Here is a 27,408-nt window from a genome sequence, read left to right on the forward strand (position 1 = left end):
ATGCTATATGACAAGTATAAGACATGAAATAGAGCAAGATAAGAATGATACACCGATGACGATCTTAGGTTTCCCCTAATCGTCCGGTTTAGAATCATGTTATGATATGTTAAGCTTAGGCCTTGATACGTAAATCGTATACTTGGCAATGCAGTTTTAGATACCCTTTGACCGCCATGACATGTATAGGAAGTGGAACCTATAACAAGTAAGATAAGACTATAGCCTAGGATTAGGTGGAACTCACTGAGACATTATGTCTCATCCCAATCCTTATTTGTTTCAGATAAGCAGGATATTTATGCATGTTCGGAGCCGGATGGATATTACTTCAAGGGTTCGTTCGTAAGCTGCAGGACGTTATGGACATTAAGGATGTATTTTTATGTATGGATGAATGTATTGTATTAAGTTTTATACGAACGTGACTTGATGTAAATATTATTCATTCGGAAAAATTTTAAGTTGTATATTTTAATGCATCCAGTACTAATATTAACACACGTGCCAGACTTTCTAGATACGTCTGGTATGGGTGTTACAATTGGTATCAGAGCAGGTCGATTCAGACCGTGCCTTGGGTCATTAAATTACAACTAAGGTAGTGGGACCATTGGGTTCCGGGTAAAAGTTCTAATTGTTGTTGTTAGTTAAGCCTGATCAACTCAATTTAGCATTCGACGATTGGAATGGATGCCTGAGAGCTGAATACGACCCAGGAGGAATGAAGTATGTGATGGAGATGCACTGGAAAGTGTGAACTCATAAGTAAGAACTCGGATAAGTATTAGTAAGAGTTTGATCGTGCCAAAAGGTGGCCGGTGAACTAACCAAGCACAAGTGTGAATCCTCCGGGAATGTAAGGCATGTTAAGACAGGATGTTCCGACAACGTTGGGTGAGATGTTAGTAATACTTCGCATAACCGTAAGTAAAGAGTTTGGAATATCTAATTAATACCGGAAGCTTTGGTAGAAGTAGTTGTTGGAACGGGTTTATTGTATGCAAAGAAAATATATTCTGGAACGTAAGTACAAGATTACAAGTTAAGGATAAGTCGATATGTGTTCATGGAATTAGTAAGCTCTCAGAGATTGAGATATGAGAACGGAAGATAAAGATTTATATGTTCAGTAAGAATAAGGTTCTAATAATGAATGAGTTGGCAGAGAAATAAGTTAAGCCGTTCTTAGCGGACGAAGTGGAAGTTTATGTTAAGTGCTACGATAACAAGATATCAGTTTCTAATGTGCCGTGAATGGAATCGATTGATGTTAATGCTTGTCATGCAAAGGTTATAGAATTATTTTTAAGACGATCGAAAGGAATGATATGCATTGGGATACTTGAGGAAATAAGATTTTATGAAAAAAAAATAATATGATTTTCTGGAAAACTAATTTTTAGAAAATACGCCAATAGCGAAAATTGCGCTAATAGCGAAATTACTCCAGAGGATTTCGCTAATAGCGAACCTGGGCAAAATTTTCAGTTTTTCTGAAACCTGTCATTTCGTCTTTAGGGTCAGTAGTAGCTATTGGGGGTTGTTTTCACAATCTTTTATGTAACAAACACTCGCTATAACATCAAGTATCGAATGCACGTCACACCCTATGATTTCTAAGGAAGAAAATGCATGGACAAGTATTAACGGAATCAATCCGGTTTAAGGCAACATTAGAAGTTAATGCGGCAAGAGTTGACGAAGAGCTTGGGTCAAAAAGTTTTAAGGTTCCGGCATATGAATGGATAAAGTGGATACGCGTGCATGAGATGGAAGGTAAGTGGTAAAGAATTATGTAAAGTCGCGAGATTTTCAGATTTAAGGAAGTTATGAGTACCCCCGGATCTATGTTTTGCTTAATTGAATTGCTAAAGCCCGTTAAGATAGTGAATTCAAAAGTTTACAAGATTTTAGAAAGGTAGACACATATGGGTGATTGGAGTTGATGTTTATAGATTTTAAAATGGAATTTTTTGTAGGTACCAGTTGTTACGACTCACGTAGAGTGGGCTAAACTCACCGAAACTAAGGTTGGATAACACAGTTGTGTTGTCAACTTATTCCGTGATTTTAGAGTAACGACTGGGGCCAAATTTATTACGTTTTTATATAAAGAGAAACCGTCAACGCTAATGACCTGTGTGTTAAATTATGATGTTTTCTTAAAGAAAGAAATTAACGAGCAAGCATTAATTTGATTACGCAAAACATAGTATGCGAGAATACAAGGATGCAGTGAAGTATGATCAAGAAAAGTATGTATGAATTATGATAAGTCTACTATGGGAATTCAAGATTTCTCAGAAACAAGTTTATGTATGATAAGTGTATGTCATGAGGTGAAATCAACCAGTGAGAATATAAGGTCTACTCCCAAGTAAAGTATTATGGTAATGTGACAAGTCTACTATGAGATTCAATTTTGCAAGGTATTGTGAGGTGCATGTTTATGGCAATGGTTGCCATATGAAAAGTTCAAGAAGATGATGTTCATTTGGGAAAATTAGTGTGAAGTTTTAGTCGTCTCAAGGGATTAGGATATTGGTTAAAGCCAACTGGTGGGAATCAGAGTGGCGCAACAAAAGTTAATAAATAAAGTTCGAACAGTAATCCTGGAATATGGAATGTGATAGTAAGAGCCTTCGTTAGAAGCACTATGGGACAAGCAAAAAGTTCTCAAAATGTTAAGTAAGAAAGGAGACTTATGTAATCAGTCATGAAAAGGGATAAGGTATGTGGATGTGACTTCAACTAAGTATGACAAGGAAGGCTAGAGATACAACAAATAAAGAATATGTACTATGATAAGGAAGATGCATGTAAGAGTATGTGCTATGACAAGAGAAATACATGTAAGAGCGGAAGGATTCCTTTTTGTGACTCAAAGTAGGGATTGAATTATTAAAGTGTGGAACCGGTATTAAAGAAGAAATGTTATGCAGAATAAGGTAGTAATATGTGATTGCAACCGGATTTGATGTTTTGAAACTTCAAGTTTATTGTTCTTAGAATGAGATAATGATATGAGGATCAAGGATCCTATAAGATATATGTTATGCATTTATGTGAGTCTCCAAGATATGTATGTAAGACAAGAAAGAATAAGAAAGAAGTTACTTTTGAAGTTCAAGAATTTCATTATGAATGGAGATATAAACCATGAGTTATGCACGAGGAAGTGCATACTCTCCTAAGTCGAACTTGTTAAATGATCACGATACTTGCTACGAAGATTTCAAATTATGGATTATAATTTTTAAAGTTAAAATGGGTAGTTATGGACTTGGGAACGATGATTATTTTAAAAATATGATTTCGTAATGTTTTCTTTTAGGTTATACAATTATTCGTTCCAAGGACCCAAATACCAAAGTTTAGAAAATTTTCTTAATCAAGATGTAAGAATAAATATCGTTATTATCTCACAAGATGCGACACATGAGAGTATGTAGGGTACCATGTGAGTTAAGATTTGATGAATGTTATATGTATAGGTGTAATTAATTTCACCTCTCTACGACAAGTTATACGAGTCATCCATGAATTTGGGTGCAATAAGAATGGTAATTAAGATCAAGAAGGCTATGTTTAGTTATATGTGGATTAAGGAACAAGATGAGGACATGAAGCGATAAACCCTTCGGATATGTATGGATGGAAATATGCTTGACTCAGACCATAGATGATAAGTTTTGTCATGATGATTGGTAGTCGATCTCTAAATTTCGAGGACGAAATTTTTTTAAGGGGGGTAGAATGTAATATCCCGCCTGTCAGTATCAGAATATTACCAGTCGATCGTGCCAGAGGATTAAATTTAAGTAAAGTAAGTATGGATAATATTTATTATATGATGTCAGCTCATTACGTAATAAGTATCAGAGTCGGATATAGCACGCTTGAGGCAGGGGCAATTTGGTAATTTTGCATCCAAAGGATATTTATTTGTGTATGGACCAAAATATCTCATTCTTCATTTTTCTTTCTCTCTCTAAGCTTGGCAAAACTTTTCTCCTTCTTCTCTCTTCTACCTCACGCCCCCATCTCTCTTTCTCAACACCAAATCTTCCAAATCTTCTTCTTACCATGGCAAGTGAATCTATATTGCTTCCTCTTGATTCTTAAACTACTAAAAGCTTGGATTTTTGTTAGATTCCTTTATTTTTCTTCTCATGGATGGATCCGACAAGTTAGGGTTTGGTTTGATTAAGAGGCTAAAGCTCTTGATTGATGATTGGGAGCTTATGTTGATTATTGTTGCATGGAATTGAAGATTGATGAACAAGCAAGGATCATGGTGTCTTGGAGTTCAAGAGAATATCAAGATTGAGTGGCATAAGCTAAGATTGCAAGAGAAGCAAGTTGGGATTTTGTTGCTTGAGCTTGGAAGCTTGGGAATCAAGTTTATGTCTTGATTAGGTGAGTTCCCTAGCTAGTTTTCCTACCCTTGGGATCATGTGAATTATGCTTGCAAGTAAATATATATATATATATATATATATATATATATATATATATATATATATATATTTAGGGTTTATGTATAGGAATTGATATCCCTTTTATTGTCATGCTCTCAATACATGTAAATACTTGTTCTAAGACTGTTTTTCAAGTTCTAATTGATCCATAAAGTCATGATATGCCTTAGGATACTTTGATTTGAGGTTTTTGGGTCAGAAACTCCATTTTTGCAGGTCTGGACTGTCATAACTCGCCACGGCGAGCAAACAGCTTGCCTAGGCGAGCAAAACACTCGTCCTGGAGTGCTCACTCGCCACCAACTCGCAGTTGCGAGTAAGGCAACTCGCCATTGCGAGTAAACAACTCGCCATTGCGAGTGACAGCATGGCATCATGCTGTTTGCTCGCTTCAGGCCCGTTTTGGCACCTTTCGCTCCAGTTTCTCTTCGTGCAGTCTTTTACAGTAATAAACCCCTCAAGTCATGACTCCAAGGCATAGCTTTCTACATGTTTTTCTCTAAAAAGTAAGGCAAGTATTTATTTTGTATAGAGAAGCATGAGATATGAGAGAATTATTCGTTTCACGATCGGGTAGCAAGTTATACATCAAGTAAGGGAAGGAATTAGAGCCTCGATATAGTTATCGAGAACTAGCAAGTTTAGCAAGAAATCCTAGGATGTTAAGATGCGAAGTATATTATATTCGCACATGATTAAGAATGATAGAACAAGTATGTTAAGTTGTGGATAGGATAGTTTATCTCTCCACCATGATTAGGTATGTATATGAACAAGTAAGAGTTTACCACTAATCGGTTCGATTAAGGTTCCGAGGTAGACGATCAAGTATGTACATGTTTAATTATGTATACGACAAGACCATGACTAATACGTGTAGGTGGCATGTCTCTTGTTATCCACATCAGGGGGATAGAAGGGGTTCTCATGATGAGAACGATTCAAGCCGTAAGGGACCCGCATGTCACCGAGTAAACAAGACGTAGGTGTTCGTGTCTCTTGTTATCCACGCCAGGGGGATACGGGAGGTTCTCGACCTAAGGGGAACAGTTTAAGCCGCAAGGGACCCGCACGACACCGAGGGAGTCCGATGTACGTACATCGGTCATGTACGGGATTGATCTCGGGGTTACTCCACCCGGGACTATCCGTAAAATGAATCAAGATAATAATTGTTGTTCAACGCTAACCAATATGAATGAACTTAGATACGTTTATGCATGATATGAATACGATTATGTTTCTTATGTTTATGTTATGACATGTAGAATGATCCATGCAAGACCATGTTAAGGACTAGAGCATTAGATGTTATCACTACAAGAAATTTGCCATATAGCAACGGACACCTTTAGTGACTGCAAAAAAAAGAGTTGGTATAGATTAAATATAGCAACCGGAATTGCACCCTGGCGTTGCTATAGGGTAGCAGAGAAAAAGGCGCACAAATTTTCATGAAATATCTCAAATTTTCAGTCTCATTCAAATTTTTTTTCTACCTTTTTCTTTCTCTCACACAATCAAAAAAGGTAAAACAAAAAATCACTCCACCTTCTTTCTCTCGCCAAACTGTAGAATCCCAACCTTCCTCTCAGAATCCCAACCTTTAATCGTTCAATGGATCCTCTATCAATCACTCCAGTTCCTTCAATCGGCCCCATCCAGTTCCTTCAACCACTACAAGAAAATCAGCAATTTACGACACTTCATCTGCGATCTTTACCTTATAACAGCCTCAAAGTGCATCTTTGTGATAGTTGCTGCGACGGTTTTGGTCAACTGTCGCAGGCGTTTTGGTTAAATTAGAAAGCGCCTTGTGAATTGCTCATTCCCGCTTGGCCCAAATTTTTCATCTCACTCATGTTTCATATCCCGCTTTCTCCATCTCACTTTCCCAAAACTGGAAAACCCTGAAACTCAAATTCATTCTCTAATCTTCAATTTCTAGTAATCAATCTCACCCTCAAATCTTCAATTTCTCAAAACCTAACCACCAATTTCATCCCACTTGTATTCAATCATCGTTCTCTGAACTTTTGTCAGAATCGTGTAGTTCCGAACCCCCCACTCTTTCTCAAACGTGTTGTTCCGTACCTCTTCACCTTATTTGCGAATCCTCCTCCATCTTGTCTCTCTCTCTCTCTCTCTCTCTCTCTCTCTCTCTCTCTCTCAATCGTGTTTTTCTCTACCTCTTACTCTCAATCGTTCCCTGAATCCTTCTCATTGTGACTCCCGCCCTCAATCTAACTCTCTCACTGCGACACAACTGCAACCCAACTGCAACCCAGTTCTTTGAGCCAATCTTCGCAGGTTAATTTTTTGTTTTTTTTAAAGAATTCTGAGTATTTTGTTGATTCAGTGATTTTTTTTTGTTAATCTCTTATATTTTTAGTTTTTTCAGTTGAGTGCAATTTGGTTTCGCCGCTGGGTTTCATTTGTTTTCCTCTAACCTTTATTCACGTCAAATTTGATTGATCTGGGCCATGAAATTAAGCTTAATTTCATTCTATGGACAATGGAAAAACAATATATATTTAAGTGTAATGCTGCCTCCCTAGAGGATTTTAAGCTTATTTTCAGTTTATGGACAATAGCTTTGTGTATTGCTGGAAGTTATGAGTTTTTTGTTGTTGTGCTTTATGGTGTTAATGATTATTGATTGAAATGGATACTCACTTAATATATGGTTGATGCAAGTTGTGAGGGATTTTTGTTAAGTTTTCTGAGATTTTTGTCACCGTAGAAGGAATATAAGGGGGAATTTTGTTATGTTTTCTGAGATTTGTCAACATTTTAATACAAATGTCATAATAATGTTATGGATTGAAATCCATAATCAACAGTTTAGACTATTCACAATGACTGCTAGTAAAGAATACGAAAGTATATCCAATAACCTCATGCTGGTTGGGACTCACATTAATAGAGAAAAAATAAAGGTTCTTATCGTGTACTCTTTTTGACATCAGTAGTAGTATAAGTGATTAGTCTGAACTAAACATAATTTAGTACTCACAACAATCAATGGTAATGAACAAAGTTGTAGACTCCAATTATATCCTCAAGCTTTGTGGGATTGAAAAGACTGAAGATAGCGAAATTGTGATTGTCGTGTATTCTCTATTGATGTTGTTGGTATATATTATCTGTTCGGTGTGACTTCATTCTAATTTAATGATTTACACAATTCACATATTAAACATAATCCATTTGATCTTCTGGAATCCATTTGATTTTTTGTTTTTTGAGTGATTTTTCATGTTATTGTTTATGAATTTGTTGTTTTCTCTTTGACATTGCCCTTCAGATTGAGATTTGGACCTCTGATTAGTGATTTATTAGTAGATCAATGTTTGATTCATAACCTAAGATATTTTTAATTAAAAAATTGACTTTTTTTATACATAAACTGAAGATAAATGTTTGTAACTATGTAAGCCCTTTTGGAGGCAAATGTTTGTAACTAGGTAAGCTCTTTTTATGAAGATTTATGGAGTGTAACTATGTAAGCCATTTTGGAGATAAGTAACTAGGTTTGCAACTGAGTGTGTGTGTGGCTGCTATCTAATGCTCTAGTATACTTTAAAATGTGGTGTGTTGAAATATTGGCAAACTATTTGTAGGAATGCTCAGTCCTTTGATTCTTCTCTCTAATTCTTATTTTCAATTTACGTTATGAAACTCTTTAGAGACCTAAAGTTTTTGCATCAAGGATCATGTTTTTCCATCAAATATGTTCTCTATTCTGTGCGCTTAGGTTCCAATTCAATTGACATCAACAAGTTTGAAAAGAGGTAAAAGTTGTGTTCTGCATTCAACACTTGTTTCTACTCTTTAGATTTGAAAAAGTTTTGTAATTGAATTGCAACAAGATATATGACTTTTTTCTTTTGTGAGAATTGTAGAGAGTATATCGTATATCACAGTATCTGTAAATATACTTAATAGCCTGTTTTTTATACAATTTCTTGGGACAAAATATCTAGTGATATTTATAACAAAAAGTTGATGATATAAATGGTTAGTTAATGGTAGTGTGTGTTGTGAGCAGAAGTAGTGCTTAGTTTGTACCTTTGTTGTTGATTATATAATCTATGAAGGTCTAATTACTCTATTAAAAGATGCTTTACTATAATATGTCAGTGGTCCTGAATCTAATCTATCTTGTGCAGGAGTTATGTGTGAATAATGGTTTTGGGGGAATTGCTTTAAGGTACTTGGTCATAAATTACGTTTCAGTTGCTAACCATCTTAATAAAGTTTTTAAGAAATAATTTTTTTAATATGTGAGTTATTGATATGTGGTCTCTTTCTTATGATAGGTTATACTTCTAAAACATATTAGGTATACAATTGTAATTTTTATTTTGTGGTTGTGTAAAAGTGTCAGCTAATTGGCTTAACTTTAGCTGTCATGAATATGAGTTTAATAACTCACATTAGTTTAGTGATTTATTTTCTTAATAACTCACATTAGTTTAATAATTTTAGCTGTCATGAATATGAGTTTAATAACATTTTTATATGGTAATTGTTTTTCTGATGTTCATTGATGCGATGATAAACCATACTTTTTACAGGTTGTGGAAATCCTGAAGGATCAATTTTCGTGGTGTCGCGATAGTCGAATTGTGCATATTTTGAATGTGCTTCACACAACAAATGGTAGAACCATAGAGCTGCTTTACATGTAGGTAAAACAACTCAAACTCAACTTGTATGAATATTGACTCTATAACTTAACAGACTAAATCTGGTATTTGCATATACTTTCGTTTGCAAATAATATATAATTATACTTGCTTCTATGGCAGATCTTCTATGATCCACCACCATCACCGTCCAAAGAGAAGTTTTCACCTGAATATCAGTTCCAAAGAGGTATTTAAAATACAAATTGGTTTATGAATGATGTTGTTAACCGAGTCATTAGCAGGAAGGGAAATATGTGTTGAAGAAAACTTGTTTAATTCTTCTTTTTTGATTACATGACTGCAGTTTGAAAGTTCCTTTAAGAATGAAACTACTAAGTTTCAAGCACTACATGTGAATTTTTACAAAGAGAAAGCCACTTCTCTTCAGACCTTGCAAGGTACTTTCTATACCATTATCATCTGAGGCACTAATTAATTAGCATTATTTTTTGTGGGAGTTGAACTTTTAATACACTGAAGTTACTGGTAGGATGGTATTTTCCATGCCACTGAAATATCTATTTGTAATTGCTATGAAATTAGGTGCTAAGGATACAATAGACCAAGTTATTTTTCCTAATTCTCTTTTTAGCTTTTTAATAATTGTGATTTGGAGATTTTTATTTTTGTCATTCTGATTGTGATTTGTTGTGCTGAGTTAATATTGATATTAAAATATGACCGAGATGATAGTGGGAAAAATTTTAAACCTCCTTTTACATGGCATAGGCGTTTTTTTGTTAATGAGATTCCTTAGGATTGAGTGTATTTTCTCCTTGTTGTGTTTTGTTATCATAGGACGTAGGCTTTGTGTTGTGTTTCCTGTTGGATTCTAATAATTCTCTCTCTCCCATGTTGCAGACGAGTGAATTTGTAATGTGAGAGGCAGTGGCACGTTTGATGTTTACTTCCTTGCAGCATCCGCTGAAGTCTGTGTCGGCTTCAAATATGATTCAACGATTATGTTTATAACCTTCTCCGTTCCAGTTCCTTAAGAGGAGATGCTTAAATCGTTAATAGAAATCCGAGCTGAAGTCATAAATATGTTGTAATAAGTTAATTCTACAAGGATAAGAGCTTGGTACCATGTAGCTTTGTTAGTTTGTAAGATGTTAGTTTCACATGTTTGTAAGACTTGTTAATTTGACAATTTAATATAATTGAAATTTTCTTTTATTTTGCTTTAAATATTGTGTGGTGCATATAAAAAAACAGTGTAAAACTTTTGTTATTAAAAAACTATTTGGTTTAGACAAAAATATTTATTTGTAAAAAAAAAAAAAGACCTATAGCAACGGGCAGTCTAGTCCTATACCAATGGATATACAGGTTGGTTAAAGCAATTAAACAGGTGTAAAATGCCGTTGCTATAGCTCCGAAATCTTTAGCAACAAGCTAGTTATCCGTTGGTATAAGCTATTGGGACATCTTTCTGCCGTTGGTATAAGCATAGTATCCTAGACGGCAGCAGGTGGCCGTTGGTATAGGTTTTATGACCTATACCAACGGTTTTTTGAACCTTTACCAACGGTTTTTGCCGTTGCTAAATGAAAAATTTCTTGTAGTGTATATGACAAGTATAAGACATGAAATAGAGCAAGATAAGAATGATACACCGATGACGATCTTAGGTTTCCCCTAATCGTCCGGTTTAGAATCATGTTATGATATGTTAAGCTTAGGCCTTGATACGTAAATCGTATACTTGACAATGCAGTTTTAGATACCCCTTGACCGCCATGACATGTATAGGAAGTGGAACCTATAACAAGTAAGATAAGACTATGACGGCTCTAGTATGCACTACCGTCTAAGTATGCCAGTCCCCACACACGTATAATCAACCGACAGGTTGTAATGTAGACATGTGGTGACCGTAGGTTTCCCTTGAGGTTGCCTATAGCCTAGGATTAGGTGGAACTCACTGAGACATTATGTCTCATCCCAATCCTTATTTGTTTCAGATAAGCAGGATATTTATGCATGTTCGGAGCCGGATGGATATTACTTCAAGGGTTCGTTCGTAAGCTGCAGGACGTTATGGACATTAAGGATGTATTTTTATGTATGGATGAATGTATTGTATTAAGTTTTATACGAACGTGACTTGATGTAAATATTAGTCATTCGGAAAAATTTTAAGTTGTATATTTTAATGCATCCAGTACTAATATTAACACACGTGCCAGACTTTCTAGATACGTCTGGTATGGGTGTTACAAGAGTTAACTAAATCATCTGTACCAAAAAAAAAAGAGTTAACTAAATCATCATAGGTTTCAATCATACACGTATTTGTTAACAAGTAAGTCAAATATAAATTTTTTGGTACAACAAATACAACTTTCTAACAAAGAAAATGTTAAATGCTTTTCCGCTCAACTTTCAACTGTAACATAGCATTTTAAATGCTTTTTCCTTGAGCTTTAATTTTTATTTCTTTCTTTTCTAAAATCTAAAACGTACCATTGATTTCATTGCAAGGACCATTAAATTGCTTCTAAAATCCAAGGACCATTGATTATGAGTATATGATATAACATATTGAGTATGAGTATATATCATTGCAAGGACCTTTTAATTTCTTCTAAAATTGAATTAATTCAAATTATTTTTGGTCAATTTGTTTTGATAAAAAAAATAAAGTCTTAAAAATATGTCAGATTATCCGGTTGATTTAATTATAATTATAATGCTATGAGTAGTCTCATTTTATTTTTCTACAAAAGATGCAAAATCATTTTATCATTTAATGTAATATCAATTGTCTAATTCAATGTATTTATTCATTTCATTTTATTGTGTTTTTTCCATTATGTTTGAGGTTCCTGGTACAAACTCGGACAAAGAAGAAAAAAATAATTTTGTTTTGAGAAAGAAAATTATTAATCTAACAATTATAATTACTAAAATTGGCCATTAAAAAAAACTTTGTTTTATAGGATATTTTTTTCTTAATTAAATATATGGTAAATATATAACTTTTAACTTGTGATAATCGATAAAATGTTATGTCTTTTATTTTAAATAGCATTCAAGACATTTTATAATTAAAAATAGAAAATAATGGATATTTTAAGGATAAAAAAACTAGGGAACATAAATCTAACCTGATGTCCTCGTGAGCTTAGCTCAGTTGGTAGGGACAGTGCATAAAATATGCAAGGCCCGGGGTTCGAATCCCGGCCACCACAAACCTAACCTGATAAATAATTAGGGACATAATTCGAATCCAAGAAAAGAGTCAACGTGATCTTTTCCATTTATTTCAGTGATTGTCTTTGTCATGATTATTGTTTTTAACATCTTAATTTTCATTGATACGACCAAATATGCAAAAATTAATTTATGATATATTTCTAAGTATACAACAATGCCTTAAACTTTTGTAAAAAAAATTGCCTTAATTTTTTTTCTTTCTAAAGTCTTAAATATTATATACATTGAATTTTTTCAACTTATTATAGAAGTTTCTTATTCATAGCATCATCGTCACTAATTATAATTTACAAATTCTTTGTTTTGCACGATGAGAATTGGTATAAAAATTTGAGCTGCATTTTTTTCTTTTATTTTTCATATCAAAACAATTAATATCCAATTTAATATTTTAAAAAAATAGTTGCTAATTTTTAAAAAGTTACTTTGATATTGAAGCAAAGAGTTGTTTCCCATTTTTTATTAATATATTGTTAATATGTTTCATGCACTAACCTTTAACCACATAAATATGATTGATACAAGTATTCAATGGAAATTAAATTATAAATATTTGTGAAGTAATAAATTTTCTACCTCTCAAAAAAGGAATTTTTTCATTTGTGAAAAAAAGTAACTTTTTTTTTTTAAATGACTCTTTGTATTCTGGAGTTCGGTCGAGATTGTTCTATTGAAAAATCAAACTCGGGTTAATTTGAAACTCACTAACCACTCGACAATCAATGTTTTTTAGTAAAAATGTTTCAAATATTTCTAATTTCATATTTCATATTAATGCTCTAAAATTTTTACAGTCATGTAATTGCAATTGGTGGGTAGCTCAATTGACATTGATTTGCAAGTGTCGATGTTCCAACCCATATCCCTCATTGTGTGAACTTAGCCAGTAGAATACTTGAGAGAAAAATACAAAATATCTCAAGAATATAAATGGAAAGGATATATTATAAAAATAAATCATTCTTAAATATAAATGTCACGAGTGTTGTATGTTTTAGGAGTTTATAAAAATGGAAAGAAGATGCTATTATATCTTTCAATATACAAAAATAAAATTTACACACCTTCCAATACACTTTTAATTTATCTCCTTTTCTCTTTATCTATCACTTTGACATGGGTTTTTTTCGCTTTCATGTTTGGATGCTCCTTGCAAATTTTTTTTGTACAATTTCTTGAATTCTTTTATGACCCTCTTGATTTTATTTTTTTTGAAAAAGATGCAAAAAGTATCAATTCATTAGAAGAAACAAAAAATAAGTACAAGATAGAAAAAGAGGACAATATCAAAAAAATTTCAAAAGAAATTAAATCTAAAATTAGGCATTTCCATCCTATTCCTAATGTACTCCCCCCAATGAAATCATGGATGACATCGGACCAAAACAAATTAGTAGAAGTTAGGAAAAGACCATGGTTAGCAACACCATCAACACAAATATTCCCTTCCTTTAAATATGGAAAACATAGAACCTCATACCTCTAATTCTACATAGACAGTTGTGCCACCTGTTTCTTAAGCACCAAGGAACCACTAGATTAGATTTGAAGGCCAAAATTACCAGTTGTGAGTCAGATTCAAGCAAAATATTGTGAAGACCTCAAGATGAAGCTATCTCTATGGAAGCAGCAAGTTCATCATAAACAGCTTTTTCTTTAGTATATTAGTTTTGTACTTTATTGTGTAATTTTTAGTTGTACAATTTGGACCTCTATTTTTTATGGATAACCATCGATAAAAAAACTTATGAATATTATTTGCCACAATCTTGACAGAAATTAAGCGTCCATGCAGGGAAAAGAAATTTGGAGTTGATACATGACAATGATTGACTAATTTCGAGGTAGGAAAATATAACAATAAAATTACTATTCAATTGAGATATTTGTCATTAGTGTTAAATATTATAATCAGAAAATTTAATTGCTATTTTTTTTAAGGAATAGATGATTGCTATTTGTTTTCATAGAGTAATAGATAATAAAATGTGCAGTTTTTGCTCATCAACATCCTTTAATGACTTCTTTACATTTTTTTTAGCATATATGGTGTGCTATTATCTTTAAAAAAGACAATTTTGTGTTGGATATATGTCTATTACTAAATCTAAATTAAGTCTATGTTCAACCCTAACATTTAGAAATTTCAATTGGTAAGAGAGTTGGTCAAATTTCAAATGGACACACAACATGTTCAAAAGTGTGGGTTGATGGTGGTTTCATGGAGGGAGTTTTACATTCCTTTTTTTCACTAGAAGAAAGAAAATAATAAAGAAGAAAAACAAACACCAAAAAAGGAATTTGAACATGAGAGAAATGATAAGGAGAAAAAAATATGTAGTGCATGTTTTGGTCGTGAGAGTATATGAATTGCAGTGACTTATAAGTAATTTTATGGGTTTGTTGAAGTAGTTCAAGATTTTTGGGTCGTTATTTTTCCAAAAAAATAGACTTCATTAAAAAAATGTCACAAAATTTTAAAGAGAAACGATAAACTTACACAAAAAAAATAGATACGAATACGACACCATATTTCACTGTTCACTTATACCTTATTTTTTATTTTATCTTTTTCCTCCTTTCACACCAGTACATCTCTCTTAGACTGTCACCATACATTGTTCTCTCACCGATGACCATTTTTTCAACGACATCGCTCTCCTGATCTTACCGACGACCACTCTCTCTAACCGTGTTCTCGCGATTGAGCCTCCACAGGTTGCAACATCGCCAAATATTGACTTCCCACCAAGTGGGTTTGTGAATTTGTTTTGGAACGGAGGATTTGTGGGTTTCGACATGCTCTGATCTATTTTGGCGCGGTGGGTCTGTGAGTTCAGGTGGTGATCATATGAGAGAATTGTAGTCGTAAGCGGATCAGACGAAATGTTAACGGCGACGGAGAATACTGATGGTTTTGGCGATTATGATGACGGCAAGGACTAATGAGGATGGTGGTAAGACGATGGTGGGAGGGTGGTGGATGTTCAGAGGTGGAAGAATAAATGTGGTGCAATTGACCAAAATACCCTTCATCTTCAGTTAAAATTTAACTTGTGCCATCGTATTTTGAAGGAAATTACAAAATTACCTTTGATGTCTTATTTGTGTCAACATTTTTGTGTTTAGATATCATTACTCAATTAAAATGTCTAATAAGCATGTATATTGTCAACTGAACATAGCACAGTGTATTTTTCCATTGTCACATCCCACCAATGATCAAAAGTTAAGAAATTTTATAGAGGTTGAATAAAAAAAAAACTTGAATGCGAATTGAATGACATTACTAGCGATCCTTATCCTCTTTTATTTTACGAACAATATTAGAACTATGAGACAAATGCCACTCCCGCATACTGCCTTTCATCATTTTCATACACTAAGTTTGATCATCAAATTTGACTACGAGAAACCAGACAAGTGAGGTTGATTCCAAATCTTAACCCAAAATCTTAAGTCATTAGGTATATGGATTATACTTATATTTTATTCAAAATCTACTCTTTCATCCAATATATAACTTTAAATAACACTTGACACATTGACAGATCTTAATCAAGTGTTTGAATCTTCGTGTCTTTAATTATGTGACATAATCAAATAAGGTCAAGGGGAGTCACAACATGTTCAAAAAGGTTGGTTCGTGGTGGTTTTATAAGGGGGGATTTATGTTCATTTCATGAGAGATAAAGAAAATTAGAAGGAAAAAAAACATGTGAAAAAGGAATTTGAACATGAGAGAATATAAGGGAGAACAATAAGTATTGTGTCTTTTGTCCGTGAGAGTATATAGAATAGTTTAAGTTAGTGGCAATTTTATGGGTTTTTTTTTTAAGGAGTTGAAATTTTTTGGATAACCATTTTACCAAAAATTTGAGTAAATTAAAAAAAAATGTCATAATTTAAATTGTCTAAGAAGCATGTATTTTTTCAATTCAACATAATGCCCGTACAATTTTTCATTTTCACTTGCAATCAAAGACCAAAAGTGAAGGAATTTAAAATAACAGAGGTTGAATGAAAAAATTCTCATGAAACATAATGACATTAAAAAACTAAATATTAAGATCCAACAATTAAACAAATGACATCAAAAAACTAAAAAAAAAATTCATCATAATGTTTTCACTACTGGGTGCTCCTACATTGAGTTTGATCATCACTTTAGACTAAAAGAAACCACATAAGTGATATTGACACCACATCTTCACCCTAAATCTTAAGGAATAAGGTATATGGGTCAGATCTCTATTATGTTGCTCAACATATACTCTGGCTTTCAATGTCGAACCTTTACTCACATTTTACACGTTAACATCTCTCCTACTCGCGTTTCCACCACAAAGTCGAACCAGGTTATGCTACGATCATTGGGATTTGTGGGGAGCTAACAGTGGTGTGGATTGATCTATTAGACCAAGAGTAATCATCCAAATGACAATGATACCACATTTTCACCAAATATTTATGACATTAAGTATATGACTCTTCCAACTTATATGTTGTCCTACCTTCACTCATTCAATGTTGAAATGTAACTGAAATTTAATACATTACAATATTTTCTCTCTAAAGCATGACTGAATTCTAGCCCGTGCTTGGCACGGGTGTCCATACTAGTTAAGGAAAATATAAGTACGTTGAACTTTTATGGGTGAAGGATGAACAATTTGGGGATAAATATGAAGATTAATTAAGAGGAATTTATGGGCAGAAGATGAATGCAGAAGCCACACAATATCAATGTTTTAATTAAATCTTTTTTAATTTCAAAAATATTTTTGTTTCAGATTTATTAAAATGATTTTTAAATAATTAAAATATATTAAATGCCACGTGTATGCCACATGTATATGATTGTACAGACAGCAACTGCCACATCAACTAAAATGTGCCAAATCAGCAAGAAAGTGAGCCGAAGGACCTTTTTAAAAAACAAAAAATTTTGCAGGGATTGATTTCAAATTTTATTTTTACCAGGAACCAAAACCCAAATTCGCAATATTTACAGGAACCAAAATCAGATTTTAGCCTTATGATTATGATTATGCAAGAATGATTCCATGCACGATTACGTTAATGATCAAGAGCACGAGATGCTATTAGACAAGTACAAGATATGTATAGAACAAGAAAGAATACAATATCGATGACGATCTTAGGTTTCCCCTAATCGTCCGGTTTAGGATCGTGTCATGATTATGTTATGCTTAGGCCTCGATACGTAGAGCGTATTCTTGGTAATACGATTTTAGATTCCCCTCGATCGCCATGACACGTATGATATTAGCAAGACCTATGACAAGTAAGATGAACCTATGACGGGTCTAGCATGCACTACCGTCTAGGAAAACATGACCACACACGTATAATCAACCGTCAGGTTGTATTGTAGACACGTGGTGACCGTAGGTTTCCCCCGAGGTTACCTATAGCCTAGGATTAGGTGGAACTCACTGAGACATTATGTCTCATCCCCATCCTTATTTGTTTCAGATAAACAGGTTGGGTGGCAAGCTAGTAGCCGAATGGATGTTTCAACAAGTGATCGTTCGTACTCGCAGCAAGATGTTATGGATTTCAAGGACGTATTTATTATACTTTTGAAAAGTTATGTTGTAATCTTATTGTACGAACACATTTGTTGTATAAGACTTTCATTCGAAGTTGTAATGTTTTAATTTTTTTAATGTATCCAGTACTAAACTAACGCACATTCTAGACTTTCTAGATACGTCTAGGATGGGTGTTGCATTTGGTATCAGAGCAGGTCATTTCAGATCGTGCCTTTGGGTCATTAAGTTACAACTAAGGTAGTGGGACCATTGGGTTCGGGGTAAATGTTCTAGTTGTTGTTGTTAGTTGAGCCTGATCAACTCAATATAACATTCGACGATTAGAACGGATGCATGAGAGCTGAATACGACCCAGGAGGAACGAAGTAAGTGATGGAGATGCACTGAAAAGTGTGAACTCAGAAGTAAAACTCGGAGTAAGTAAGAAGTTTGATCGTTCCAGAAGGTGGCCGGTGAACAAAGCAAGTAGAAGTGTGAATTCTTCGGGAATTAAAGGTAATGTTAGGAAAGGAATTGTATTCTGGAACATCAATACAAGGCTACAAGATAGTGAGAAGTCGACATATGTTGACGGAATTAGTAGACTCTCAGGAATGGCGTTATGTGATTGAAGTTAAGAACTTGTATGTTTAGAGTAGGAAAGGTTCTAGTGTTCGTGAAGTTCTGTTAAGCGGCAATGTAATGAGGTAAGTTACTCGTAGTGAAAGTTTTATGTTATCAAGATTAAGGCATTAGTTTCTGACGTGCTGAGAATTGTATCGAATTAGATTGATGCTTGTCGTGCATGTTATAGAATATTTTAGATGTTGGGAATGACTGATGTGCATTGGATTACTTGAGAAATGAGTTTTTCATGCAAAGAATGTTTTCTGAAAAATTGAGCTGAAGGAACTCGCCAATAGCGAACCTGGGGCGAAATTTTCTGTTTTTCCGAAAACTGTCAGTTCGTCCCTAGGGTCTGCAGTGACTATTGGGGAGTTGTCTTCACAATTCTTTATGTGACGAAAACCTTTTATGACATTAAGTAACAAATGCATATCACTTCCTAAGGTTTCCGAAGGAAAAGGCATGGGCAAGCATTAACGAAATCGATACGGTTTAAGGTAACTTTGGAAGTTAATGTGTCAAGAGTCAAGAAGGAGCTCAGACCAAGAGTTTAGAAGTTTCAGTATTTAAGTGGAAGTCATAGATGTGAAGGCATGAAGTAAAAAGTTAAGTGGTGCAAAGTTATGTGAAATCACCATGTTCTTGGATTTTGTGGAATTATGAGTACCCCTCGAACCTATGTTTTGCTTAATTGACTTGCTAAGGCTCGTTACGATGTTGAATCATAAAGTTTACCCGAGTTTAGAAAGATATATGCGTATGGGTGATTGAAGTTGATATTTTTGAAATTCCAAAGAAATTTTGTAGGTACCGGTTGTTATGAATCGCGTAAAGTGGACTAAACTCATTAGAACCCAGATTTGATGGCACATATGTGTTATCAACTCGTTCTATGATTTTAGAGTAACGACTGGGGCCTAGATTCAGTATATATACATATACTTATAGTGAAAATCATCAACGTCAATGACACGTGTGCTAATTTATGATGTTTTCTTTGAAAGAAAAATCAGCGAGCAAGCATAGGAATGATTAAGCAAAATATAGTAGGCGAGAATACTAAGGTGCAAGGTTAAATGTTTGAGAGATGTATATTCAAGTGCAAGATGAGTCTAATATTGGAATTCGAGATTGCTCGGAAACAAGTTTAAGCATGATATGTATACCTCAGCAGGTAAACCCAACCAGCAAGAACGTAAGGTCTATCCCCAAGTAAGGTATTATGTGTATACGGTAAATTTATCGTGAGTTTGATCTTGCAAAGCAGTGGAAAAAAAATAAGTGTAAGGTTGTGACGTTGGTTGCGACATGGAAATCTTGAGGATAGTAAATAAGTGGTGAACAGCAATGTGAAGTTTCACTCGCTCTAATGGATTAGAGTAACGGTTTAAGCCAACCAGTGGGAATCCGAGTAACGCCACGGAAGTTAATCGGTAATCACGGAACATGAAAATTCAAGTTTAGTGTTCCTGGAGAAGAGGAACAAGTTAACTTCAAGTGAGTCAAGGATCTTCTTTGGTTTATGCTATGCATTAATGTGTGTCTGAGGTATGTATATCAGATAAGAAGGGAAGAATCCACCTTTGAAGTTAAGCATGTTATCACGAAAGTAGATGTAACTCTTGAGTTTTGTACAATGAGATTCATACCCTATTCTACCATACTTGTTATGTGATAACGATACTTGATAGAATAATGTTAAGGCATGATTTATAACTTTTAAAGTTAAGATTGGTATTAAGGAACTTGGGAACGATGTTTATTCTAAAGCATGAAATTCTACATTGTTGGAATTGATAAGATACGTCGTAAGCGAGTAAGCTCACTTAAGACATACAGACTACAGGACCAACTTGTTATAGACAAGTTTGGAGCGAGTTGTAAAAACCTTTTTCAAGATATGGAGACTCGTCCCATGGTTCTGCAGTACCATTACAGTTTTGGTTGTTAAATGATTTTGTTTTAGTCATGTATCTACTCGTTCCAAGAACCCATGTACCAATGTTTAGAAATTTCTTGAAGCAAAATGCTAGAACAAGTATCGTTGTTAAATAACAAGAAGCGGTACTTGAAAGTATGCGAATACTAAGAAAGATAAGTTATTAAGAGGAAACAGCAATGTTCGTGTGATACCAATATCATACGAGATGCACGGATTTGTGTTAAGAGTGTTCATGCAAGTGAATGGACTTAGTAGAAAGTTTTAAGAGCAAGTGAACCACAAAACTGGTTATTAGATTGCCGGTGAATCGACGTAATGGATTTCGCTTCTCCAAGATAAGTTATGTGAGTTACCATGGATTCGAGTGCAATGAGATTTAGAAAAGATAGAAAGATTTCTTAAGATTCTGCGAAGAGATAAGAGGAATGTAGAAGCATCAAGATAAGTAACATAACTAAGAGGCATAAGTCGCAAGGTACGATAAGATAGATTATGTACGCATACATGATAAGATGTTTAGATACAACTAAGCATTGCAGGGCAAACCTGGATTCCGGTAGGACCCCAGTTAAAAGGGAAATCCTGAGTGTTTCAATTAATGATAAGTTACTTATTTGATGGCTATGCTATGTAGATAAGATGTGGATCACAAACCATTGGTTCACGTGTAGTAAGTGTAAGTTTCAACCATGATGGTTTAGTAGAACGTCCGATTCCGAAGAGGATGTTAAGATTGAAGAGACTATATTCGTTTATGCGGATAAAGATAGAGGATGAGTTACGTATTTGATGAGGAAAGTATGTTAGAACTCCTTGGAATGGTTTATGATCAGATATTGTATAGCTGAAACCAAAGGAGGCAGATTTTAGTTACGATAATTGGTAGATGATTTCTAAATTTTGAGGACGATTTTTTTTTAAGGGGGGTAGAATGTAATATCCCGCCTGTCAGTATGGGAATATTACCAGTCGATCGTACCAGAGGATTAATGTTATGGAAAGAAAGTTTGATGGAAATGTTTATGAATGGCATAAGTCAGGTACGAGTTAAGTATCAGTGTCAGGTTAAACGCGAATTAAACGAAGGGCATTTAAGTACTCTCGCGCAAGGGAGTATATAAGTGGTTTTGGGCCAAAATCTTCATTATCTTCATGACTTTATCTCTCTAGGTTTTTGGTAAAGAGTTTCTCCTCCTTCTCTCTACTTGGAACCGCCCCCTTTCCCTCTTAATCTTTCCATCAAAGCTTCTCAACACTTGGAATTAGTGATCAAGCATGGATCAAAGAAGCTTCATGAGTAAGAAACATCAAGAAGGAGAAGTTTAGCATGATTGAGGAAACTTGAAGTTAGGGTTTTGGGTTGGAGGAAAGATGGAGGTGGAAGCTTAAGCTTGCGCTTGTTGCAAGAACATGTTATGGTGAGTTCTTTAGCTAGTTCTCCTACTTTGATTTGTGCAATTTCTTGTGAGGAAAGCATGAATTGTGTTAGTATATGTTTTAGGGTTTTAGTACCCCTTTGTACCATTTATGATCCAATATTGTTAATTGTTGCCATGCGCATGTTATATAACGTTTTTATGAAGTACTGGATGATTGGGTTGCATTAGATCACTTGAAACTTGAGTTTTTAAGCCAAAATACGATTTCTGCATTTCTGGACTGGTGTATGTACGCTTAGCATGCACAGCACGCTCAAGCGTGCAAAACGTCGTAACTTCTGGACTTGCATGCTTAGAGCACGCTTAAGTGTCCTGGTAAGTGTCTTGCACACTTGGAGCTTGCTTGGAGCACGCTTAAGCGTGCAGCTCCCAGACAGCACTAGACAACACTTTTTGAAAACGTTCCAGTGGTCCAGAAATGCAGTTCGGGGCCCGTTTCTTGCAAAATTTTGTTGTAATATGAACCCCTCAATTCCAAGTGCTTAATGTACAATTCCAAAAAAGGTTTTAAACAAGGGAAAGGCATGGTAAATCGTTAACAATGCTTGTTGATAAATGTTACGCAAAAGTTCTATGTTATGCGATATGTTCGGGTAGTGAAGAACTAAGCAAGGGAATGAAAGTAGAGCCTTGACATAGCTTGTCAAGAACTAGAATAGCTTTTAAAGAATAGAATTCTATGCATGAGCATTATGCTTGATGAGACGCGAAGTGTTTTAGAGTATTCTCTTCGCTAAGGAACTAGAAAGTTTAGCAAGAATCCTATGTAGGATAAGACGCGCAGTACATTCTCTTCGCATATGATCTAGAATGATATAGCAAGCATGTTAAGCCGTGGATTGATTAGTTAATCTCTCCACTAAGATTAAGAATGTACATGATGAACAAGTATGAATTTACCACTAATCGGATCGATCAAGGTTTCGAGGTAAACATGTAAGCATGAATAGGTTTAATCTTTCAAGATGATAAGACTAAGATTATAACCGCATGTCGGTGCTCGTGTCTCTTGTTATCCACGTCAGGGGGATACGAGAGGTTCTCGAACCAAGGGGAACGATTCAAACCGTAAGGGACCCGCACGACACCGAGGGAGTCCGATGTACCCTTGCTAGGTTTCATCGGTCATGTATGGGATTGTTCTCGGGGTTACTCCACCCGGGGCTCTCCATAAAATGAATCAAGATAAAGATTGTTTGTTCAACGCTAACATAATGAATGAATGAACTTATGCACGACCATGTATGTTATGATTATGATTATGATTATGCAAGAATGATTCCATGCACGATTAGGTTAATGATCAAGAGGACGAGATGCTATTAGACAAGTACAAGATATGTATAGAACAAGAAAGAATATAATACCGATGACGATCTTAGGTTTCCCCTAATCGTCCGGTTCAGGATCGTGTCATGATTATGTTATGCTTAGGCCTTGATAGGTGAGCGTATTCTTGGCAATGCGGTTTTAGATTCCCCTCGACTGCCATGACACGTATGATATTAGCAAGACCTATGACAAGTAAGATGAACCTATGATGGGTCTAGCTTGTACTACCGTCTATGAAAACATGACCACACATGTATAATCAACTGTCAGGTTGTATTGTAGATACGTGGTGACCATAGGTTTCCCCCGAGGTTACCTATATCCTAGGATTAGGTGGAACTCACTGAGACATTATGTCTCATCCCAATCCTTATTTGTTTCAGATAAACAGGTTGGATGCCAAGCTAGTAGCCGAATGGATGTTTCAACAAGTGATCGTTCGTACTCGCAGCAGGATGTTATGGATTTCAAGGACGTATTTATTATACTTTTGAAAAGTTATGTTTTAATCTTATTGTACGAATGCATTCGTTGTATAAGACTTTCATTCGAAGTTGTAATGTTGTAATTTTTTTAATGTATCCAGTACTAAACTAACGCACATGCTAGACTTTCTAGATACGTCTAGTATGGGTGTTACATTAGCTGACGTGGCACATGCTAATTGTGTTCTATCAATGCCTACGCAACAAAATGACTTGAAGGGACAATTTTACCCCTCACTCTTCTTCCTCCCTTCACTTTTTTTCTCGTCGTCTCCCTCTATCCCTTTCACCTCTCCTCTTCTACCTCCGTCCACCTCTCCTTTCCCTCCTTTCACCGCCACAGCCGCCACCAACTGGAAGGTTTTGTTTCCAATCAACCAAATTTGTTTAAAAAAACAAATCACACCAAAATCAAACAAATTCATCAATACATGTTCAAATATGTTCAAATACGAGTGAAGGGTACAAGGAACGGCATCACGTTTGACTGTGTTTCCACCAGTGGTGGCCAACAACGACATCGATGATGAATGAAGATCGAAATGCACGTTGGGTGTTTTCCCGGCGAGATTTCAAGCCATCGAAAACAAAAGAAACACTTTACATTTTCCCGGCGAGTTTTCAAGTCACCGAAGTTTTGATAGGCCAAACCACAAGTGCACGGTCTATCGAAGTAGTAGTAAAAGAGAGTATCCTTCCGCTAGGGAGTTGTTCAATTTAACTAACTTTTAGAGAATGATTAGAGGAGAAAAGAGATTATAAAATAGGAGGTTTAGCTGGTTGAAAGTAAATAACAATAATAATAAAAGAGCCTTGGGATTATTTGTTCATCGTAATGACGAATCCTTCACAAACAAACCTTAAACTTATAATTCTACGTTAGTCTTAATTTCTAAAGACAAGTTTCTCTTTAGCGTATCAAAGCTTCTCTCGAAGTCAGTGAGTGTATTCCTCCAACAACCACACCTATTCTCATGGGTGATTTCCTTTGGAACCCTTGAAGATCGAAACTTTATATGTCTTAAGGTTTGCTAGACTATTCTCATGTTTCGCAATCCTTGTCTAAATTCACTTGTTCGAATATCAAAGCTTCGCGTTCGCTTTATGAATTGATATTTGAGATGATGAATTAACAATTATCAAACCCTCCGCGTTCGCTTCCACAGTTTGATAATGGTTAATTCCTGTTAAAACGGTGAATTTAGATTAGAAATTAAGGTAACACATAATTAAGGTTTAAGGCTTTGTTTGATTCGGATTACGTCATTAGACTTATCCAACAATCCCAAGACAAAGAAGTCTACTCGCTCATGCTCATTGTAGACATGGGGAAGAAGAGAGAAAGCATAAAATAAACAAGAAAGTAAAGAAATAAAAGATGAACTTTATTAAGAAAACAATTGTCACTATTGAATTCCAAGAATAAAGATGAATATTTGTGATGGAGAGCTATTCTATTTATAGTTTACAATCGACTTAAAATCTAAGCAACTACAAGGGCTATTCGATAAAACTAATACAGAGTAACTTGGGCTTCAAGCAAAAGCAGCAAAAGGCATTCTGGGAGGTGGCACGGCCGTGCCACATGTTGGCACGAGCCGTGCCAAGCTTCTGACTTGGGGGACTTATATTTTGTTCCCGAATCTTTTGTATTTTTTCTCCGAATCAGCTCCAGACTCCTTTCTTTTGCTCCAAGGCTCCTTCCATCCAATATTCATTCCTGAAATATAAAATATGCAGTTGTAGTAAAAAGATTCATAAAGGAAATAAAATTGCAATAAAATAAAATCGAATCTAAATAAAACTAAACTAAATACTATATAAAAATAGACTAAATAATTACTCATCAAACTCCCCCACACTTGAATCTTTGCTTGTCCTCAAGCAAAAGGCAATAGACATATCAGCAACGAAAAAAGATTTAACATGGAAACACAATTGAAAACTTATGTCTCTCTTAAGGTTTTATTTCAATACACACTAATCACAACCTCAAGCATTCCTTATGAACCTATTCAACCCAACATCAAGTCTCAAGTGAGTGTGTGTGTGTGTGTGTGCAGTCCAACCCTTTTCTTTCTCTTGTATAAGACAGATATTAAGAGGAACAGGTTCTATCCCTAGTACTAAAGTAACCGAGAAAAGTCCTTTCTTCATTTCATATAAGGGAGATGGGAATTTAGTTAAAATTAGATTAGATTAACAATTCAAGCACAAGGGTCTGCAAATTGCTTAGGGGCTATCTATCCTCATAGGAAGTCTTTATGGAGAGGGTGTCATTTCCTCCTAGATTCAAAATCACCCTAAGTAGTGCTGCAAATATTTTTTCATCTCCGCGTAGGAAGTCTTTTTGGAGAGGGTGTCCTTTCCCCCTAGCTTTGATGAATTTATTTCCTCATTTGAGGGAATTGGAATTTAAGTTCAATTAGGGAGTCACCACCACATTTAGGAAGTCAGAGAGGGAGTGTCCTTTCCTCCACATGTTGGAGCCATTCTCCCGCCCCATTTTAGTTTAACAATTATAAATATAACAATAAAGCACATTAATTATTTCCCACACAAACTTATATTACTTTTACTATAAAGACTTTTAAGGGTCTAAGTTACTACTAAAGATAGAACGTGCTCCTTAGAATACCTACTCATACACTTACTCAAAGATTGCAACTGAGTGCTTTTCTCATTGGTGAATTTTTCACAATAAAACAAGATGTGGATATAGCAAGAACACAGAAAACAAAAAAGATCACTTTCATGTACAAGAAACAACCATTTAAAAAGAGACAACAAATTTTTTTAAAGTTCATGGGAGTTTGGAAACACTACGACTCTAGACACTTTCAACCTCATTGTGCATCCATGCCCATCTTTCATTGTCATTAAGCTCTCCGGTTTCTTGGTCATGGTGCTCTCCCTCATGGTGCAAGTTAGCACCTTCTCCTTCCTCTTGTTCCTCATGCACCTGGTTAGCATCAACATACAACAGATTTTCTTCCACCTCGGTGTTAGTCCGAGATGGGTTAGGAAGCAAGAATAGAATAGGTACATTGAGTTTAAGGGCATATTGCAATGGTGGATGATGCTTAATGAATTTCATAGAGATTAGTGTCTCTATGTTAAGCCTATTGTTGCCCTCAATTAGATTTATCCCCTCCTCCTCACTCACTCCAAACTTCCTAGCAATGAATGTAATAACACCACCCACTACTATATCAGCTACATGATCAGGCTTAGTTCCTATGGAGGCAAGGTAATCAATCATGTAAAAACAAGTATTCACGGGATCATTATTAAGCATAGCCCAAAGCATGAAGAGTTCATCCATCCTACATGTTCCTACTTACTTCCTACCTCAAATGGTACAAGCCATCACTCTTTGGAGGTACCTAAGCACTAGATTGTGAATGTTACTTGCCTTGTTGTTACGTGAAACATATTGATTTAAACCGGTGATGCGTTTCCAAAAGCTAGCAGGGTCATAATCTTCTAGCTTTAGAGCTGGATTCCAAGAGTCATGGATGAACCCCGCATTTGCGAAGCCCATTTCGGTGCAAAAGTTTTCAAGGGACATCTTGTAATCAATATTCAAAAGCCGTAAGGAGACTCTATGATCGGGGTCATCGAAATT

General features: G+C 35.0%; 1 long non-coding RNA gene across 4 annotated transcripts; it reads left to right on the forward strand.

Moving 5' to 3' along the window:
• Positions 1 to 6,311: 6,311 nt before the first annotated feature.
• On the forward strand, positions 6,312 to 10,354 carry LOC146946616 (uncharacterized). Of its 4 annotated transcripts, XR_015026780.1 has the most exons (7): positions 6,312 to 6,794; positions 8,174 to 8,278; positions 8,657 to 8,697; positions 9,065 to 9,178; positions 9,299 to 9,365; positions 9,483 to 9,576; positions 10,040 to 10,354. It is a non-coding gene; the product is annotated as an uncharacterized LOC146946616 (long non-coding RNA). The 4 variants fall into 4 exon arrangements; XR_015026782.1 differs by lacking the exon at positions 8,174 to 8,278 and having other exon boundaries at positions 9,065 to 9,174; XR_015026779.1 differs by lacking the exon at positions 8,174 to 8,278 and having other exon boundaries at positions 6,381 to 6,794.
• The last annotated feature ends 17,054 nt before the right edge of the window (positions 10,355 to 27,408 follow it).

Source organism: Medicago sativa, chromosome 2 (assembly GCF_051527215.1).
Source record: "Medicago sativa cultivar Bolivia chromosome 2, Bolivia_mono, whole genome shotgun sequence".
Classification (NCBI taxonomy): Eukaryota; Viridiplantae; Streptophyta; class Magnoliopsida; order Fabales; family Fabaceae; genus Medicago; species Medicago sativa.